The sequence below is a fragment of the Chanodichthys erythropterus genome, chromosome 3 (assembly GCF_024489055.1).
Source record: "Chanodichthys erythropterus isolate Z2021 chromosome 3, ASM2448905v1, whole genome shotgun sequence".
Classification (NCBI taxonomy): domain Eukaryota; kingdom Metazoa; phylum Chordata; class Actinopteri; order Cypriniformes; family Xenocyprididae; genus Chanodichthys; species Chanodichthys erythropterus.
Window position 1 is genome coordinate 38162352 of NC_090223.1, and position 22133 is coordinate 38184484.

The following is a 22133-nucleotide window of genomic DNA, read 5'->3' on the forward strand; positions in this document are numbered from 1 at the left end:
CAGTAAAAACAGTAATATTGTGAAATATTATTACAATTTAAAATAACTGTTTTCTATTTGAATATATTTCACAAAGTAATTTATTCCTGTGATGCAAAGCTGAATTTTCAGCATCGTTACTCCAGTCTTCAGTGTCACATGATCCTTCAGAAATCATTCTAATATGCTGATCTGCTGCTCAAGAAACATTTAATGTGTACAATTGTACAAAATATTTGTGTACAATATCTTTTTTCAGGATTCCTTGATGAATAGAAAGTTCAAAAGAACAGTGTTTATCTGAAATCTAATCTTTTGAAACATTATAAATGTCTTTACTGCCACTTTTGATTGATTTAATGCATCCTTGCTGAATAAAAGTATTAATTTCTTTAATTTCTTTTGAAAAAAAATAAAAATAAAAATTCTTACTGACCCCAAACTTTTGAATGGTAGTGTATAATTCTACAGAAGCTTTGTATTTCAGATAAATGCTGTTCTTTTGAACTTTCTATTCATCAAGGAATCCTGAAAAGTACACAACTGTTTTCAACACTGAAAATAATCATAAATGTTTCTTGAGCAGCAGATCAGCATATTAGAATGATTTCTGAAGGATCATGTGACACTGAAGACTGGAGTAATGATGCTGAAAATTCAGCTTTGCATCACAGGAATAAATTACTTTGTCAAATATATTTAAATAGTACACAGTTATTTTAAATTGTAATAATATTTCACAATATTACTGTTTTTTACTGTATTTTTAATTAAATAAATGTAGCCTTGGTGAGCAGACGAAACTTCTTTTAAAAACATTAAAAATCTTAGTGGTTCCAAACTTTTGGACTGTACTGTAAATGTTCTAGTCATGTCTGACTGCACTTCTGTTTTTGATTGGAGCTAAAGGTTTTTGTGTAACTGTGACTCTCTTGCACAGTAATAAACATCTTCAGTCTTCAGGCTCTTTATCTCCAAGTACACCATGTTTTTGCTGGTGTCTTTTTTGATGGAGAACTGGCCTTGTAGAGACTGAGCAAAAATAGTGCCAGTGCCACTGTCAATTCGGCCGATCCACTCCAGTCCTCTCCCTGGTTTCTGACGGATCCAGTGCAGCCAGCTAAGGGAGAGTCCAGAAACCACACAAGATAGTGTGACTGATTCTCCAGGTTTCTTTACTTCAGAGCCAGAAGAGGTCAGTGATTGACCATGTGCATCTGGAACTAAGACAAAATGTTCACAGAATTAAAACAGCATTGGTTTTAAATATTCATATTTAGAAAGTTGCTTAATGAGATCGAGAAGCAGATTTAAACTTACATGAAACCAGTACAAATAGAATAATATAACTCAGATTCATCTTCCTCTAAGACCAATGCAGTTCCATGCAAAAACTGTGTTTCTGGTGTGTGAAGAAGCTTTTAAAACTGAAGCATTTATTGGACAGAGAACAGACGATGTTTCAGACTTCATTTGATTAAGGGAGGGTCTTAAAAACTAAACAAAATCTGCTGCACTGCCCTCACTGTTAATCAGTGATGACCCTGTTTTTCAAATGAAGATGGGAAAAACTTTGTGTGTGTGTGTATATATATATATATATAATATATATATACATACATAATAATGAATAATGAATTAACTTTTTTAAAGTTTTAAGTAAAATGAACTTATTTCATTTAGTGAATTTCACAGTTAGGTTTTAGAGAAATATTAAGAAAATAAATTAAGGTTATACTGTTATAAGAACATGTTGAAGTAGAGCTCTCATCACTCAGTTTTTACACTCACTTTCTGCAGTGAATAATTGACTGGGAATTATTAAGACTTCACCAGCATAACTCTAGCGCAAAGTAGAGTTCTAGCGCCTTCATAGTTTAAAATGCCAATTCCAATATTGTGATGTGACATTTGTCTTTATCAACAATTACTCGCTAAATGATTGACAACGATTCAATAATAAAATAAGTAAATAAGTAAAAAAGTAAAAAGTAAATTGTTACATCAATTATTTTTTATTGATAATAATTCATTATTAATAATACATTTTCACACAAGCCCCCCTGAGAATTGTAAAAGCCTTGTCGTTTGTTCTGGCTCCAGGACTGGCACAGACCACAAGGAAAAGGTTTTATGGGGACAACAACAAGTGACGAACCTGGCCGGGCACACTTATTTGTCAGTGTTTACTCTTCAGTGGTGTAGCAATGGCCTGAAAGGTGAGTTTTTGTTGTTGTTTATTATTTGAACACCGTGGGCGTATGTGCATTGTGAGTATTTGCAGTGCATTTCTGTATTTGGTTGTGTTGTGAACATTTGCAGTGCATTTTATTTGGTTTTGTTGTGAACTTTTGCACCTTAAAATAAATATTATGTGCCTGAAAACACTGCATAGCTGTGATATATGACAAGAGCTGCGCGCATCCGTCTTGTAGCCAGAGCGCGAAAGCACAGTTTGAATCTGGCAGTTATGTGACGTCGCTGAACGTTCGAAATCCCATTTGTGGGACCGTACCACTCAAAGGGTTAATAAAAATGAACATTCAAACAACTCTGGAAGACATGTTGTGAAAATTAAAGTACTACAGGGTTTTAAATAAGCACACCCTATTGAGTAAACAATACTCCAAAACCTTCACAATGTTATTTTCATTTATGAAAATTTAAATATGGTGTCTGCTCTGACAAAGGTTGTTTTATGTGTGGTGACATACACTAACACAATTTTTTATTTTTTTTTTTAGAAAAAGGAGCTTGACCAGGTGCAGAGGGCAACACTCTCCATCATTGCTGTTGAGGAGGAAGAGGGAACTTTTTACCTTTTAACCAATTGGATATTTTGATTGTCTTTGAAGATGAGGTGATGTCTGCCAAGTCAATGCACTGCCTTTGGAGTACACTTAGTTCGTACTGAAAGTACTGTTGAATTACCTTTCTTACATAAAAATTATCTACTCTGTTTCTGGTTGTGTTAGAACATAGTTATTTTATATTATTATTTTAATTTTACAAACTTTTACAATTTTAAAATTAAAATTTTGAAACAAACATATTTCCTTGTTTGTGCGGTCTTATACTTGGAGGGAAAAAAATCTAAGATTGTTTTAAACTTATATTTTTGACTTGACAGCCCAATTATTTTATGCTTGAACATTTTGTGAAGTAACTGTTGTTTTTCAATAAATACTTAAGAATACCCTCTTGTTCTGTCATAATTTTGTGCCAATGTTAAGTTTTGCTTAGTCTTACGTAACTTTATTACTTTGAGTTGGATTAACTTAACAGACATCCCAAGTCTCCCGGAAGTTCCGGGAGTCTCCCGCATATTGATAGCGGCTCCCTGATGCCCGCAAATTAGTTAAAATCTCCCGGAATCTAGAGCAAGTGAGCAAGAGTGCGCATAGAGACTGTGTTTCAAACCAGCGCGCGCACGCCAGAGAGGGAGCGAGAGAGACCTTGCGTGTGTGTGTGTGTGTGTGTGTGTGTGTGCGTGTGTGCGAAGCGCATGTATGACAGAGAGCATCCCGAATGGCCTTTTTCGGCAAATCAACCAATCAATTATCAGTGAGGTGAGTTGTCAAGTTTCATTTCATGTGCATATTATTCAGGCAAGTTGCCAAGGCTACATGAAAACAACAAACCCCTTAGACCTGTTTAAAGTTGCAATGGAAAATAAATAAAAGCAGTTTACATAAGTAGTATAAGCAGCTTATATAAATAGTAAAAGTAATCTACATATTTAAACATAATTAATGAATGACTGCATATGCCTATAGCTTGTAGCTCCTTCCTTTGGGGGGGGGTTGGTGAGACCTCCCTGAAATGACTTTTTGCAGGTTGGGATGTCTGACTTAAACCATTTGCCGCAATCTGTTTCCTAAAACCATTTAAGTAACGATATAGTTGTTAAGACTTAGTTAGATTTGTTATCTGAACTCAAACTGAATGAGTGGAATAAACTTAAAATCTTTAAGTTGACTTTACTCTTATGATTGACTAAACCAACTCTAAAATTTAAGTGAATTTAACTCAATGCATATGAATTTAGAGTACTTATACATATTAGTTTTAAAACTTAAATGGTTTGAAGCAATTAGTTTCCTCAAATGGTTTGAGAGTTACCGCAACTTACCGGGTTTTGTGAAAAAGAGAATATAAAGCTATTTCGTGTTAAACAAGTTTTTTTTTAATGAGTAGCTAATCTAACGTATTATTGCAGCATGATGTCAGTTATGTGGTGATGTGCTATGAAATAAAAGTAGCCTAAAATCATCATCATCATCATTCAGATCATCGCAGAGGGGTCTTGAGTTTGCTGGGCCTGGTCTGTGCTATTTGCAGCACGTTTTTGTATCTGGGTGTTGTGAACTTTTGCAGCACATGTGTTGTCAAACTGATGAAGATGTTTTATTTATTTACTGATGTTTTTTCTATTTGCATGTGTTTCCTCATTTGCAGCGAGTTGAGCTCTCTAGGCCACCGTAGTACTGAGATACAGTCACCACAAATATGAAATGCCAGATGCTCTTTGCACCGTTGTCAAAACGTTTGCTAAATGTAAATTCTGCTACTGTTGTTTCACTGCACAGTGAACAGTGAGCTGGATTTGTGTGTTATATAATCCACCTGTTTCCGCGGGGCGCTACTGTAAAAGAGAACGTGGGTACAACTTCCGGTGAGGCGGCGGAAGTAGCATACCAATGGTATTTTGTGTTCTAATTAGCGAAGAGGCTAAGTGTTTTTTAGATCATTGTTTACTTTGTAAAGTTGCAAATCTTTATGAGAGATGTCGTTATGGTGCTCAGGGACAACATCTCAGTTTACTACATTATTAGTTAATAATATCACAATACAACCCGCTGTCTGTACTTCACCTGTCACTGATGCTAGCACCAAAGCCTTATGATGTTATTGACTCCTAATGTGTCGTGCGTGCCAGAGCCAGTCGCGTTTCCACAGTATGCGATGCTAAAAGGCTACACACGTTTATGGGAAATATCAGAGACTGCTTGAGGAATGAAGACAATTCTTATGTGATTATAATCGTGTAATGTTATTTATTTGGTTTAATGTTTTATCTGTCTCCTCCCTGTGCCTGTTGATTCCTGACAAATGCATATATTTCACAGATTCACACACTCCGGTTAACTTGTATACACAAATCCACCGCGAACTCTATGGGCGCCGCCATCTTGCCTGCCGCCATTACTGCGTGCCTGCGAAGTGTGATGGTGTGACACTTGCCGGTGCCCTTTAATGACATTTCAATGAAAAGCGCATCCTGCTCATTAAAGAAAATGTCTGGTGAAAGGGAACATGGGTAGATGATGTTAGGCAGTGGCCAAAACTTACCGATAAAGGTAATTTATTGACAACATATTGTAATAATATAAAAATGTAATGTAATTAAGAAGTGTATTAATTGATGACAACAATAAAACCGAACGCTGTAATTACTAGCTGTGTTGCTAATATGTTCAAAAGCTTCACAAGTTTCAAATAATTATTAGGCCATCCTTAAAAATATTCTTGTAACCCGACTGACCCAATTAATTATTTTTCCCCCTTTTAGTCCGACTGACTTGCCGATTGTAATTGCGTTAAGACCCACGGATATTTTTTTTTACTCTTCAAACAGCTAATACAAATGCAATAAAATGTGAGACACACGCAATTGACGCTTTTCACACGCTCTCACGCCACACATCCATTTTCTCACGCACAAAAAAATCGCGAAGAAGACAGAGACCGACAGACTAGACAGAGCAGGTTATGATAGAAAAAAATCTCAGCTCTCAGATTCTGTCAATTTTATTACGAAATTCAAACAATAAATACCGTTTTGGTGCTTGTAAATGTGACATGCTAGAAATACAGATTAAAAAATATTACAACAACAACGTATAATGTTATGTTCTTGTAAACATGTTTTCCAAATGTGTTTTTTCTTGAGAAAAATGAATGCCTACCTTGTGTAGCCTACCTAATATTTATCCAAATGAGTCAATATTAAATCAAATCACAATAATAATTAAATAATAATAATTGAATAAAAATAATAAAAAAAGTGTAGCTTACCAGAAATTGTAGCCTACCATGTAAACATTGTAACATGTCACTAAACCTAATAAAATTCAGCTTAGTTACTAAAATGTTTTGACAATCACAATACACTTATTTTGATGCAATAATAAAAATATTTACATTTTTTACGACCTACCGACCATTTTTTTTGGCTGTTACGGCAAACCAAAATATTTTTAAGGATGGCCTTAGCCACAACCAGTTGTAGCAATAAAATACATGTTCTTACAGGTATTCAAGATTATTTTATTAATCATCTGGCATGCGATGAGCATCTCGGTTATGTGTTTCATCCACTTTTGACGCACATCTTGGTCCTCCGCTCGACCAGGAACTCTGTGCAATCCGTATGGCCGTAAACATGGGCAGTCAATGTGCAACAAGGTTCGTGGATTACACAAACGGTTTTATTCCAGGCCTGTAGTTTTGTGCTGTTGTTAAAACAACCAACCACACAACACGCTCTTCCCGGCATCACTGGACAGCATACGAACTAAAAATAACTATATAGCTAACATCTACTACAGCCTACGGGACCAGCACGCTACTTCTGCTACAAGGCACGCAGTAATGGCGGCGCTGCTTTACTTCCGTGTTTCGCCGGATTTGTCTATAAATATCAGTTAGATTTAGCATGATTGATGTGCACTCCTGACATACATTAATACATTACTATTACTGTAACATTTTTTATTGTAAAACATTGTTCAAATATTGATGCCGGAATCTTAACTCTTTAAGTAAAAAACAAACGTTCGCAAGTTTGGATCGTTAAATCTTGAATGACTGTCAACTGTTGAATGAATGAGTGTCACGTCCAGCTTGTTTACTTCGAACCGGAAGACTCCCATGTTTGACGCAAGGCCTCATGGGGCGTAGGAAACTTGTGGATAGAGGTAAATCATCACATTTGCATAAGCTGCTTTCTCAGGCCTTGTATGGTATGATTATTTTTGAGAGGAGGAGTAGTTAGGCCATCCTTAAAAATATTCTTGTGTGCCGTAACCCGACCGACCCTGTCAATTTAGGACCGACTCAAATTTTTATTTTTTTATTTTTTGCTTTAAGTCCGACCGACTTGCCGGTTGTAAATTTGCGTTAAGACCGACCATTTTTTTTTTTTTTTTTACTCTTCAAACAACTAATACAAAAGCAATAAAATAATATTAATTATATTTTAGTAAGTATTGTAAATGTATAAATAACCTAGGCCTACATACAAACGATGGTTACATTCTTTCTTTTAAATAAAAACCGTCATCTACGTTTACACTATTGGATAACGGATGTCACATGGCCGGTGCGTTCGCTTCGTCTCAACCCGTTGAGAGACGAGACTTGCTGACAGATAAAATAATTACATGATTGTGATAGCCTAAGTTACGTATATTTCTCTGATTTCTTCAAGCCGTCGTATTTACCATGTTTAGTATGGTAATAGCGCGCATAGTCTTGGTGATCAGAATCCACATCGGGTCACAAACATAAGTTATTTAAAACACTTGCTGCTGTCTGAAAGTGAGTTTTGAGCTAAAATGATTTTAAAAGTCTTTAATGCTGGTGTTAGCTGATAACCTACATGTAATCATCGGCGCCTCCGTCTCCACACACAGATAAACTCCGCCTTTGCTCGTACCCACTCCCTCCTCAAGCCCGAGCTGGCCCGCTTTGGACCAATGTATTCAGCGGGACAAAAAACCCGGGCTGTTGGCCCTGAGGAAGCCCCGATGAGGCACGATCAAGCCCCGGAAGTGACAGTGGAAACGCGACTGGCCCTGGCACGCACTAGCATGCCCGCTTTAGGCCCGACAGTGGAAACACGGCTGCCCCCGAAAGCACAGATTGAAAGACCCAGTCAGTGACGTCACGATATGCCAAAATTGTACTTTTTTTTTTACATTGAAACTTGAAAAAAGTTTTTTTTTTTTTTTTTTTTACTGTTACTGCAAACCAAAATATTTTTAAGGATTACTAAGTCAAAAAATTGTTTATTGTGGACTCCAATTTAGCTGTTTTCTTCATGGAATTTAAACAATGTCAGTATGCTAATTGTTTATCAGAATTTATGTCACAATGTAATAAAATAATTGTCTTCAGAAATGGGTCATGCTTAATTTTTAAGTTAGTGACTCCCTCTTGTGGAGCTCTGCTGCTATAGTAGACTATAGTATATAATATATTAGCATTGTGATACATTTCTACAATACACTTTTATACACAATTTTTATTCATATAAATTATATTAATATAATGTAAGTTATATTCATTGTTTAACCAAAAATATAACAACAAATAATTTATGTTCACAGAAATCTAAGATAAGACGTTCAGGCCACTTGTGTGTGTGTGGTAATGTGTCTGAATCTGATCATGAGCGTGAAGCAGGCATTGAGTGTGTTGATCTTTGTGTTGATGATCTGCAGATGTGTTTTTGTCACTTTCTCACATTGAGCTGAGCCACTGTGTCTGTCTTTGCACAGTAATACACTGCTGTGTCTTCAGTCTGCAGGCTGCTGATGTCTAAGTACAGCTCATTCCGGTCTGTGTCTCTGGAAATAGTGAAGCGACTCTTGAAGGAATTTCCAGAGACTATCGATCCACCACCCCATATGATCCCGATCCACTCCATGGCTTTTCCAGGAGGCTGCCTGATCCATACTGTGGACAACTTCACTGACTGACCAGGAGCTTTAATCTGTGCAGGAGACGAGGTCAGAGAGATGCCAGAAACATCTGAAAAAGACAAAAACATACTGTGAGAGTCAGTCTCAATTAATCTGTTTCTATATAAATATTAGAAAAATTACAATCAGCAACAGAAAGATTCACTTTGATGAGATTGAATGAATCCACTTACATGGCAAAAAAACACATAAAATGAGTAGAATTTGACTCATGATTGATTTGAGAGTCAGACAGGACATCCACACAGCTTTTGTCCTAGTGTTAGTGACTGATCCTGTACTCGAGGAAACTGACACTCTTATTCTCTCATGTGGATGGTGAACATTTGCATATTATTAACTGAGTTAATACCGAGTGATTTTGTAGTCAGTTTGCATCTATGGTTTGTATAGGAATCACAAAGAGGAGATCTAAGAACAACATTATGCAGGCAGTAATGATAATAACATCACTCGAGTCTTGATCTTGTTTACATGCATCTAGTTCCATGGCTTGTATTTATGGCTTAAATGTCATTTGTATTGGCTTAGAACTGGACAAAATACACTCATAAAAGCTCATTAGGCATCATTAAAGAGATCGTTCACACAAAAAATCATTTGACTGACCTTTGATTTGATGTTGTTCCAGTTCTGTATGACTTTCTTCTGAGAAACACAAAATTTATATATATATATATATATTTTTTTTTTCATACAAATAAAATAAGTTTAAGATAGTTGTGTTGCTCAGAAGAAAGAAAGTCACACAGGTTTGGAATGAGTAAATGATGACAGAATTTTAATTTTGGGGAAATCTATCTCTTTAAGTGTCACAACAATATAACGGTGGTTATAAAATCATGAATGAGATTTTTTTTGTAGAAACAGATAAAGGATGTTGACTATAATAGTTCATGTACAGTGCTTGTGCTGTTTTCTCATGTTGTGGTCGTCTGGCACAGTAATACACAGCTGTGTCCTCAGTCTGTAGATTTTGTCCATTAAGAGTCACTGTGCTGCTGGAGTCACTTTTGGAGATACTGAACTTGTTTGCCAGTGAGTCTTTTTTGGTTATGCCTCCACCTCCCCAAATGTGCACAATCCACTCCAGAGCTTTTCCTGCAGGATGTCGTATCCAGGCTGTCGCGTAGCTATCGTCAGTAACAGAATATCCAGACACCTCACACGTTAGAGTAAATGATTGTCCCGGCTGCAGAACTATAGAGTTTGGCTGAGTGAGGACAATATTACATTCCACACCTGTCAAGAGAGAACAACAATACACACATTATATTAAATTATACATACAAATATCTGTTTTATATTACTTGCTGTTAAAGACACTCACAGGTCATTGCTGCCAAAAGCAGCAGTAAAGATGTAGAGTACATGATTTATGCTGATTTCAGCTCTCTCCTCTACTGGGAGATAAACAACACAAACGGCTCCCTTTAAAACACAACGAGGGGTGGAAAAACTGAGCAGTTTTGCATATAGGAAAAACACTTGTCATTTACAATACTGAGCAAAATTTGTTGACACCCTGATTACTTTTTAGCACTGTTCAGCAAGACATCAAAAATATAAATAAAATAATATATTTTTATTGAATAAAAATTGGTTAAAATAGAGAAAAAAAAAAAAAAAAAAATGATTTTGGTCTCTCTTTGTGTTGAAAGGGGGGGGGGGGGGGATGCAAACACATTTATGGAGAACACATACAATTTCATATTATCAGACAGGTTAATGACACTGTATTTTATACATCTCATTCAATGTGTAACAAACAATACAGCTCAACAATGCTCACTATAAAGAGAACGTTTTAGCCTAAAACTCTCATAAATGTGTATAAATGTTCTTTTAGTTGAGACATACATATATAATTTTTTTTTTCTTTCTACAGTATCTTTGTAGGTCAGTACAGAGGTTTGCCAACATTTTATTGTAAGTTTGTGTAAGGAAATTTAGAGTTAGACCACATAAATCCTAGTATGCTCAATGAAGACCAGGAGTCAAATCTGAAGTTCAGTGACATATCTAACATGTAAACCCATTACTTAAGAAAGCATGTTTTGACTGTAAATGGAAATACAGTTTAAATCGTTGTTTAAAGGAACACTCCACTTTTTTTGAAAATAGGCTAATTTTCCAACTCCCCTAGAGTTAAACAGTTGAGTTTTACCGTTTTCGAATCCATTCAGCTGATCTCCGGTTCTGGCGGTACCACTTTTAGCATAGCTTAGCATAGTTCATTGAATCTGATTAGACCGTTAGCATCGCGCTTAAAAATGACCAAAGAGTTTTGATATTTTTCCTATTTAAAACTTGACTCTTCTGTAGTTACATCATGTACTAAGACCGACAGAAAATGAAAAGTTTTGATTTTCTAGGCTGATATGGCTAGGAACTATACTCTCATTCAGTCGTAATAATCAAGGAACTTTGCTGCCGTTCCATGGGTGCAGCGGCGCAATGATATTACGCAGCGTCTAATTTAATTTACAGAATTTTACTGTATTCTCAATTACAGTAAAATTCTGTAAATTAAATTACAGAAACACTACTGTAAAAATTACAGTAACTGGCTGGCAACCCTGCTGCCAGTATTTTACTGTAAAATTTACAGTAATTTATATATTTTGTATTCTGCATTTTTACATAAAAATATATTGTATACTGCATTTAACATACTTCTTTAAATAGCAAATACACACATTCAAGTAGTTTAGTCAAGTAGAATAAATATGTAAAATGCAGTATACAATATATTTTCGCCATTGCTCACTTAATGGGAGCTGAATTTTAAATTTAATCTATTAACTGCATAAGCTTTAAACAAATTTCAACTGCATAAAGTGTTGTATAATGCATAACTTAATTCACCCCCCTCCCAAAAAAAAGATATTTGAGGCTTCTTAATCTTGAAAAACCGGTCAAAATGTAATAAATATATCTTTCAAATTTACATAAAGAAATGCAATAAAAAGGTGTATTATTTTGAATTTATTTTTTATTTAGAAAATCATTTTATTTTTTAAAGGGACAAAATTTTGTCATGAAAATGTTTTTAAATTACTTATTGGACATCATGGTCATATAAAAACATTTCTTAAAACCCAGATCACTTGATGTCATGAACATACCAACATGGCCAAACAACAAGTCCAACAAACTTGCGATCAAAAAAGAAAAGTTCCTCTCTCCAGATAAATACCTACAAAGTGCCTAAAGGGTCAAGAATTCAGATTGGTTTTAGCTTTTGAGGCATGTAATCATGTTTTTGAAATTATACCATGTGGTAGAGCAGTATTAGCCTACAACTCCAGTCCTGAATACTTACCTCCCTGAAAGTTTTAGATGTCCCACTAATCTAAACACCTTATTTAACTAATTTGTTTGCCAGGATCAAATAGAGAGACATCTAAAACATTCACCCTAAAAAATAAATGTCTAATCTAGTTGAGGAACAAATAGTTAGTTGTAGTTGTGTTAAAGGCCTCAATAGATGTAAAATGTACATCTAAAAGACAAGTAAGATACAGGATGATCAGTTTGTTCATATCTGTAACGTTAAATAGCACATTTCATTTCAAGTTAAAAAAAGATTTGGTTTTGGTAATGGTAATATTAAATTAACTATACAAGGCAAACTTATATCAAACAGATATGTTAAAGTGTTTGCATTACCTTAAGTTAGAAAATGTCCACAAATACATCACATTGGTTACATTAACAGCATGAAGCAGCACCATTTTGCGTGACACATCCTCCGTGAGCGGCCTGATCGCGTCGCGACTCGCGAGGCCTTTTCGTTTCGGCCCGTTAACAGATGACTGTCTGCCTGTACAAATGTGATTTACGCCATAAAATAATCACGACCAAGTGCGCTGATGAACACAAAGTTCTCGTGAATTCCAACTGTTTCTAATGATTAATTTTTGACCCATAGCCGCTATGCTAAAGCACCGGGGAATGTGTGAGATCCTACCGCGACCGCGCTGAGGAAAACCCTGCGCAAGTCTGCTTCGCGCCCCGCGGACGGAGGATGCGTCAATCCGGGGTTACCAATATGAATCGCGAATGTAAATACATACATATTTACCAAAGACTGAGGGGGGAAATGAAATAATAAGTCACTTACCACAGTTGTAAATCACTCCTCTTGCTGCTACCCGAATCTTGACCGTTGGAAATCCCATAATGCCTCTGTATATTTGAAATTTACCGCAATATTCTGTAAATTTGATTCAAACCGCCACGCCCCCGGAATTCATTGCAATTTACAGCAATATGCTGTATTATTAAAATACAGCCATCGGCTGTAAAATATTGCTGTAATTTTTACAGCAATTCATTACAGTGTGGTTGCAGTACGTTCCCTGTGCAAGCAGGGGCTCACGGGCGCTGCGTAATATCATTGCACTGCTGCAGCCATGGAACGGCAGCAAAGTTCCTTGATTATTACGCCTGAATGAGAGTATAGTTCCTAGCCATATCAGCCTAGAAAATCAAAACTTTTCATTTTCTGTCGGTCTTAGTACACGATTTAACTACAGAAGAGTCAAGTTTTAAATAGGAAAAATATCAAAACTCTTTGGTCATTTTTAAGCGCAATGCTAACGGTCTAATCAGATTCAATGAACTATGCTAAGCTATGCTAAAAGTGGTACCGCCAGAACCGGAGATCGGCTGAATGGATTCGAAAACGGTAAAACTCAACTGTTTAACTCTAGGGGAGTTGGAAAATTTGCCTATTTTCAAAAAAAGTGGAGTGTTCCTTTAACATATTTTAACTGTAAATTGAAATAACATGTGTCAGCCAATATTATAACAAATGAACTGAAATGGACCATAATTTAGAATTACATGTATATCACTTTACTTTAAAAATTCCTCCGTTTAAATGCTTTAATGATTTGAAATATAACATACATATGGTATCATGATTATGGCTTCCAGGTGTCATTTTACATTAAGCTATGACAATTTTTTTTATCTGTGATGTTTTGAGGCTGTTAGTTATAATGTATCATAAATATGTCACACTCACAATAATGAATTTATTACAGACAATCAATATTAATTGGTTCTCTATTTTCCTTGCATTTAATATCATTGCGTTCCTCTATTTAATGTAATACAGTTTCTATTGTAAATAACACCAACCTTAACTAAAAACAGCCAACATTTGTACATTGCTTAAAAGTATCATTAGGTTCTAACACATAGTAAAATATTAAATAATTCAAACATTTAAACTTATTCCATTGAAAGTAAATAAATAAATGCCCATAATACCCTGCAAGACAACTCACATCATTCTCAAAACATCATTATAAATCTCTGTATAAAATACAACATCAACAATTAATCAACTAATTAATATCATTGCATTGCAAGTCTTCAACACACAAGAGTTTAGGCAGACCAATGGGTTCAACTCCAATTCATTCTGCATCTTGGTCCCTTGAAAAAAAAATAAGAGAGAGAGAGAGAGAGAGGGAGAATGGTTACACATCTCAATTGTAAGAATTTTAATTAGAAGTAAAAGTGAGGTTAAACATGCATACCATTTTCCATGTGTCCTTCTTCCTTCCGTTTGTTGTCTTCCTAATTTTCGCGCATTACTCCAAGTGTCCTTGAGATTGAGAAATGTGTTTCTTTTTTTTAAAAAGTTTTACACAATGAGAGGGTAGCTAAATATGTGTTGCTACCTATGGTTGCTACAGATAAGGCCTACCACAGACCTGATTCCGGAGACGATTTAAAAATCAAAAATACAAAATATTTCCTGGTAATTGCATACCGTGTTGTGGATTGTTCTTAACTTCTTTTTCAGTTTTTTTTGGCACATCTTTTGGCCATCTGTTTGCATATTTGTGGATTGTTGTCATCCTGTCTTTGATGTAAAAGAAGGCCTCCGCCATTTTTGATTTAAACAATGCTATGAAAGAAAAACGCGACACAAATCAAGGCTTATGTTAATCATTATTAGTTAATAAAGACATTACCTGCCAGTGGAGATGAAAACGCAGCATTTATTCCCGCGCCAGCACAACAATTAAGGTAACGTTAGTTGCTCCGGATTGCGTGACTGGATGTAAAGAGTTATTGGCGCCACACATTGGCTAAAACAGGCAACGCACAAAAGCGGCCAGTTGCATAAACATAGCCATTATGTTAAGACTGTGTCTTAAGAACTAGCATGATCAACTAACAGTTAGTTAGGGGTAAGTCTTATTTTTTTTTTTTTTTTTTGGTATTAAATTTGACCAATCTAAGTTTTTATGTAACTGATTTAAAAAAAAAAAAAATTATGAACAGTCTTAAAGAAAAAAAAAACTGATGACTAACTTGTAAGACTAGACTTAGCAGTTTATGCAACTGGCCCAAGTCTCTGCAGGACCTGATTTGCTCAAGTCACAGTTAGGAGTTTGGAGTGAGGTTAGACTGTCATTTTTGTTGCATGATTTAAAATAAATATATATATATATATATATATATATATATATATATATATATATATATATATATATATATATAGAAGCGTCCACATTAATTGTTTTGCGTGTTTTCGCCGATCACCCAAATGGTCGAGCATCCATGCAAATACCTATAGTCAATAAAAAAATCAATTTGAGCTTTCAGACACGATTTTCACCCTTTTTTATATAGTTTATTTAAAGTCCTTGTGAACTGGAAGTCGTAAACGTCTTTTCTCCAGTGTTGTAGCTATTTCCAAGTGAAACGGAATATTGAATAGAGGGCAGGGATTGGTTTTACTTTAGCAGACTAATGGTTAGAGGGGAGTGGTTTTCAACCCAAGCCGTCAAACTGACGTTATCAGAGAAGGAACACCATTCCAGACCGGAAGTAACTTTTCAGATTTTGATTAAAGATCACAGTGACAAACAATTTTTTGTGTGTGTGTTTTAACTTCCACAGATTAATTGTTTACCACAAGACTAGTAATATGCACTAACAAAGTAAATAGGGTCGATTTTGATTTCATGGAGCACTGGACACCCACCGGCAGAAACATAAATTGGCGCATGGTGCACGGGGTTGGGTTCACTACTTCGCTTGAATACCCGCAAGGACCTTTATTTACATTTTTAAATATTTCCTTCATTTTAATTAAAAAAAACTAATGTCTTTTCAATTTAATATGTGATAGGAAAAGAGAGGAGAATGAGTTCGGCATAAGGCAGGTTTGAACTCGGGTCGCAATTGTTGCAACGACTAACATCTCTTGCTTCTTGCCCTACACCCTATGCCAGCTGAAACTTTAGGTAGATTGTTGTATCTTTTTAGTGTTGTCTACGCTAACCAGACATTGGTGGGTGGAACTAATGTAAGTGGCCTCTGCCAGGTGATATGTGAAATATGTGCGATAACGATTGCAGAAAAAAATAACAATGCACAGAAATCAATTTAAATTATACATTGATTTTATTTTATTGACAGATCAAATTTTTTATCATCCGTACAGCTGTAGAGCTTCTATGGGTTGGTGGCTGAATTCTCGTCGAAAAATTCTCGTATATGTTTTTTTTAAAACATATTTTTATTTTTGAATATGTTTTCTTTATCCTCATAAAAACCAAAGACGTTAATCCGTGATTTTCCAGTAACACGTATTATAATCACTTAAATAGCTGGAAAAATGTAGGCTACATTTGGTGTCAATGTACGCATTTTTATGGAAATTAACAGTTCTGATCAAAATGTGATATGACTGTTATTCTGCAGTTTTTTTCTCTGTAAAAAAAACATTTTCACCCACTCTAAAAAAAACATGAATTATGAAAGTTTTTTTAAAGTTTTTTTTTGCCATTTCCCTGTTCCTATCAAAATGTGATTTTACTATTAAATTCTACTGTTTTTTTCTCTGTAAAAATACATGTATGTTTTACAGTGTGTTTAATATATGCTAAAATGCCATTTATTCCTGTGATCAAAGCTGAATTTTCAGCATCAGTATGCTGATTTGCTGCTCAAGAAACATTTCTGATTAGTGTTGTAAACTATGGAAGCTTGTTTCTGCAATGAAAAAAAAAAACAAAACTGTGAACTGTGAAAAAGTCAGAATTGTGAGATATAAAGTCAGAATTGTTTGATATAAAGTCAGAATTGCAAGATATAAAGTCAGAATGTTTTTATATAAAGTCAGAATTGTGAGATATAAAGTCAGAATTGTGAGATACAAAGTCAGAATTGTGTGATATAAAGTCAGAATTGCGAGATATAAAGTCAGAATTGTGTGATATAAAGTCAGAAATGCGAGATATAAAGTCAGAATTGCGAGATATAAAATCAGAATTGTTTTATATAAAGTCAGAATTGTGAGATATAAAATCAGAATTGTTTTATATAAAGTCAGAATTGTGAGATATAAAATCAGAATTGTTTTATATAAAGTCAGAATTGCGAGTTTTAAAGTCAGAATTATGAGATATAAAGTCAGAATTGATGACAAAATGAAGGCTACATTTTGGTGTCAATGTACGTGTTTTTATGGAAATTCACAGTTCTGATCAAAATGTGATATGACTGTTATTCTGCAGTTTTTTTCTCTGTAAAAAAAAAAACATTTTCCCCAACTCTGAAAAAACATTACGAACGTTTTTTTAAGGACATGTAAGGTTACTAATACATAACAATTACTTTTAATTAAAGGAAAATGCCATTTTTTTCAGTAACACATATAATCAGTTAAACAACAGGTAAAATGTACATTTGGTGTCAATGTATGCATTTTTAAAGGCATCTTTTAAAGGCTTTTGTCTTGTAAAGCTGCATTTGGATGTCAAAATGACCTTACATTCTCATACATTAAGACAAAATAGGGGAAATAAACAGCTCATGATGCTGCTCGTTAAAGATAATCCAAATATTTTTTTGAAGAACAGATCTAAACAATTGGTAGGTTAATTTACAATTAATGGTATCAGGAAGTCTCTTTTCAAGTTGAGTCAGCAAATAGTTCTTTACAGGGTACTTATTAAAATACATTATAGTGTGTTTTAAATACACTTTAATAGATTTTTGAAATACATTTTAAATATACTAAATTGCAATATTATTATAAGAAATAAATGTCATTACAAATATGTAAAACCTGATAAGTTACGGTAACCATTTGAGAAAACTGATTGCCCTAAACCAATAAGTATGAGTATTGTAAACTCATATACATGGAGTTAAATTCACTTATATTTTAGTGTTGGTTTAGTCAATCATTAGAGTAAACTCAACTTAAGGATTTTAAGTTTAATTGATTCGTTCAGTTTGAATTCAGGTAATAAATAAAGTCTTATAGTGTAACTGACATTAAAGTATAATTTAGTCCACATTAATTGCTTTTCAGTACATTTGGAAGTACACTTTAACCATATTTCAAAGACAATTAAAGCATTTATGAATGTACTTAAAAAGATTAAAGTACCATTTAAGTGGGTCAAAAAATCACTCTTAAGTTCAACTAATTGCATTTAATATAAATATAAATTACAAATAATATGCATTTAGGCTTTCAAAAACATTTATTTCACTTTCTGTGTACGTTGAATATGGAAGGTGGTATGGCAGAAGCTCAATAATTGACTTCATAACTTATTTAAAAATAGATTTGTTGTTTTTTTTACACAAAGGCATCGCTTCGCAGAAGGCCTTTATTAACCTTCCTGAGCCGTGTGGAGCACATATTTATGATGGATGGATGTGGATTTAAGCTTTTTCTTTAGCTCATACTCATTGAACCCTATCACTGCCATTAGCCTATAGATGCATCAGGATATTTATTAATATTTCTGCGATTATGTTAATCAGGAACAAGAAAGACATATACACCTATGGCTTGAGGGTGAGTAAAGCTTGGGCTAATTTTTATTTGAAAGTGAACTAATCCTTTAACCTCTCTAACCATGATGAGATGAGTGATGAGTGAACACATGCCTTTTTTCTTTTCTTTCTTTTTTTTCATGCTTGAATGTTGACATCAATCATGAGGGATGGATTGTTTTTGCAGTTACATATGTGAATTATTTTTGAATCACGTGTGGCACGAGTAGTTTCTCTAAATCACATAAGTTTATGTACTGCTCAGCAGCCTCTTGTGTTACTGTGTTCTTCGGGCACAGTAATAAACAGCAGTGTCCTCTTCTCTCAGACTCTTAGCTTAAAGATGTACTTTGAGACACGTCCTCACTCAGTGTGAAGTGATTTTTCATAGAGTCTGCATAGATAAGATAATTAGAGCAAGAGCTACCACCAGAGTTCACACTCCCAATCCACTCAGTAAAACCAGATATTTTACAGGAGATCTTCACTGTTTCTCCAGGTCTCTTTATCACAACAGGAGACTGATCTAATCGGATTTCATCACCACTGATACCTGTGGAAAAATAGACATAAATTACATGAAGGAGCTTCTGTCATTGTTTTGAATGCTTATGGCTAGAAGATAGGGAAATGTCAAATTTACCTTTCCATTGTAAACCCTAATGCTCAAAATAATTAATTGGTTCGAGTACAACAAACTTAAATTAAACAAATTAGTTCAGTCAAATTCAATTTAAAGGTGCCCTAGATTCAAAAATTGAATTTACCTTGGCATAGTTAAATAACAAGAGTTCAGTACATGGAAATGTCATACAGCGAGTCTCAAACTCCATTGTTTCCTCCTTCTTATATAAATATCATTTGTTTAAAAGACCTCTGAAGAACAGGCGAATCTCAACATAACACCGACTGTTACGTAACAATCAGGATCATTAATATGTATGACCCCGATATTTGCATATGCCAGCCCATGATTGAGGCATTACACAAGGGCAGCCAGTATTAACGTCTGGATGAAAGGCATTAGACAAGGGCAGAATGTCTGGATCTGCACAGCTGAATCATCAGACTAGGTAAGCGAGCAAGAACAATAGCGAAAAATGGCAGATGGAGCAATAATAACTGACATGATCCATGATATCATGATATTTTTAGTGATATTTGTAAATTGTCTTTCTAAATGTTTCGTTAGCATGTTGCTAATGTACTGTTAAATGTGGTTAAAGTTACCATCGTTTATTACTGTATTCGCAGAGACAAGACTGTCGTTATTTTCATTTTTAAACACTTGCAGTCTGTATAATTCATAAACACAACTTCATTCTTTATAAATCTCTTCAACAGTGTAGCATTAGCCATTAGCCATGGAGCACTATCAAACTCATTCAAAGTCAAGGTAAACATCAAAATAAACACTGTACTTATGCGATATCAGACATGTTGCATGACAAACACTTTGTAAAGATCCATTTTGAGGGTTATATTAGCTGTTTGAACTTTTTTCATGTTGTTTAAGGCAAGCGCGAGCTCTTGGGGCGTGGAGCACCAGATTTAAAGGGCCACACACCCTGAATCGGCTCATTTCTAATTATGCCCCAAAATAGGCAGTTAAAAAAATGAATTAAAAAAAAAAATCTATGGGGTATTTTGAGCTGAAACTTCACAGACACATTCAGGGGACACCTAGGACTTATATTACATATTTTTTAAAAAAAGTTCTAGGGCACCTTTAAGTAAACTGAACTATTTCATGGTTTTGAGTTTTATGAACTTATTTCTTTTTATTTAGATCAACTTAAGTTTAACTGAAACTGGGCTGGGATTTCCATTTCCCAGCATGCTTTGCCCATGGCACTCAAATGGGAGAGTAAATGCTAAAATTAGGTGTTATAAGTTTTGTTTTGTTTTTGTGCAAGATTAATGTAAAGTGGGAGATTTAGTAGTGTGATTAATGTTTTGTTATACTAATTCAGAAAGTTTCTGTTAATGTGGGTTTTTGGAGAGTTACAATCATGGTGACAAGCAGTACATGCGACTTGGTTTGAGAGCAAGCATGTTAAATGCTTTATATACATTCATATATAAAATGTGTGTATGAATTTCTGTGAGATCAGGTTGGTGTTTTAGACAGATGCTTTGAAAAATTCTGCCATTAATTACTAACTCACATGCCAAACTCACTATTTTTTCTTGTAGGGAGAAAAAAAAAGAAAAGAAAAATATTCAAGCTTCTCTCAATTAAAGTAAATGATGACCAGCAGAGCTCCACTAATGATAAAGGCACCATCAAATTAGTCCATAAGCTCTTTACTCAATACTGTTATGTTCATGCTGCATATAAGGCACAAAGACAAAAATAAAAGGTTCACACAGTATTTAATAGTATCCACAAAGTAAATCCAAAGAAAGAACAAAAAAACAAACACAATCATAAACAAGACCAGACCAATGTGAACTGAACACACAGGAACTTAAATACACAGACAAATGAGGTGATTAATGATAACAGCTGACAGTGATGACAAATCAAATCAGTGACTATGGCGACAACTTGTGGCAGGAAATAGTGCAAAAAGAGTCCAAACAGGGTGATTGTGACACATGGAAAGTCTCCTGAAGATTTTTGATTGCTTTGTTTGATGAATATTGCTGTCCACCACAGATCCCAAATCTTACAATTTATAAAAACATTAAGGAATGAGAAATAGAAAAATAACATTTAATAGAGAGCTGTTTATATGGTTGTTTTCAGATTTTGTGCAGTACTGTAGTTGTATTTGTCACTGTGACTCTCTTGCACAATAATATACAGCAGTGTCTTCATTCTTCATATTATTCATCTGCAGATACATCTGTTTCTTGCTGTTGTCTCTGGAGATGGTGAACCGTCTCTGAACAGACTGAGAGTAGGATATATAACCACCATCATATCGAATGTATGCCAGCCACTCCAGACCTCCTCCTGCTGCCTGTCTGATCCAAGCTAAGCTCTGGTCTCCACTAAATCCAGAGGCTGTACAGGTAAGTCTGTGAGATCCTCCAGGTTTAATGACCGCTGACTCAGACTCAGTCAGTGTCTGACACCAACAGACTGAAAAATGAACAGTTCAACATTAACATTTACAACAGTACACATGAATAAGTCTGATTGTCAACAGGTTTTCAAAAGCCCTTCTTACATTCTGTGAGAGCAAACATGACGATAAAACCCAGTTTAGACACAATATCCATTGCCATGTTATGAAAAGAGGAACCTGATGCAGGAAAGTCACAAACAAGTTTTGTGTCTGTAGATGAATAGAGTGGGGGCTTTTTAAAGAGACAAGAAGTAGGTTTGCATAGACTGCCCTCTAAAGGCACATTTACATTATCTGTCCTTAATAACCTCCATGTATGCCTTTCAATGTATTGTTTGTTACGTTTTATTTACTAGCTCAGAGTTGTAGCAGATAATTACAGAGCAAAGTTAAGTGGATACATTTTAATTGATCCAAATCCTTATATATCCTTATTATATAGCTTTTCCTAAAGCTTATTTATTTATTTATTTCCATGATT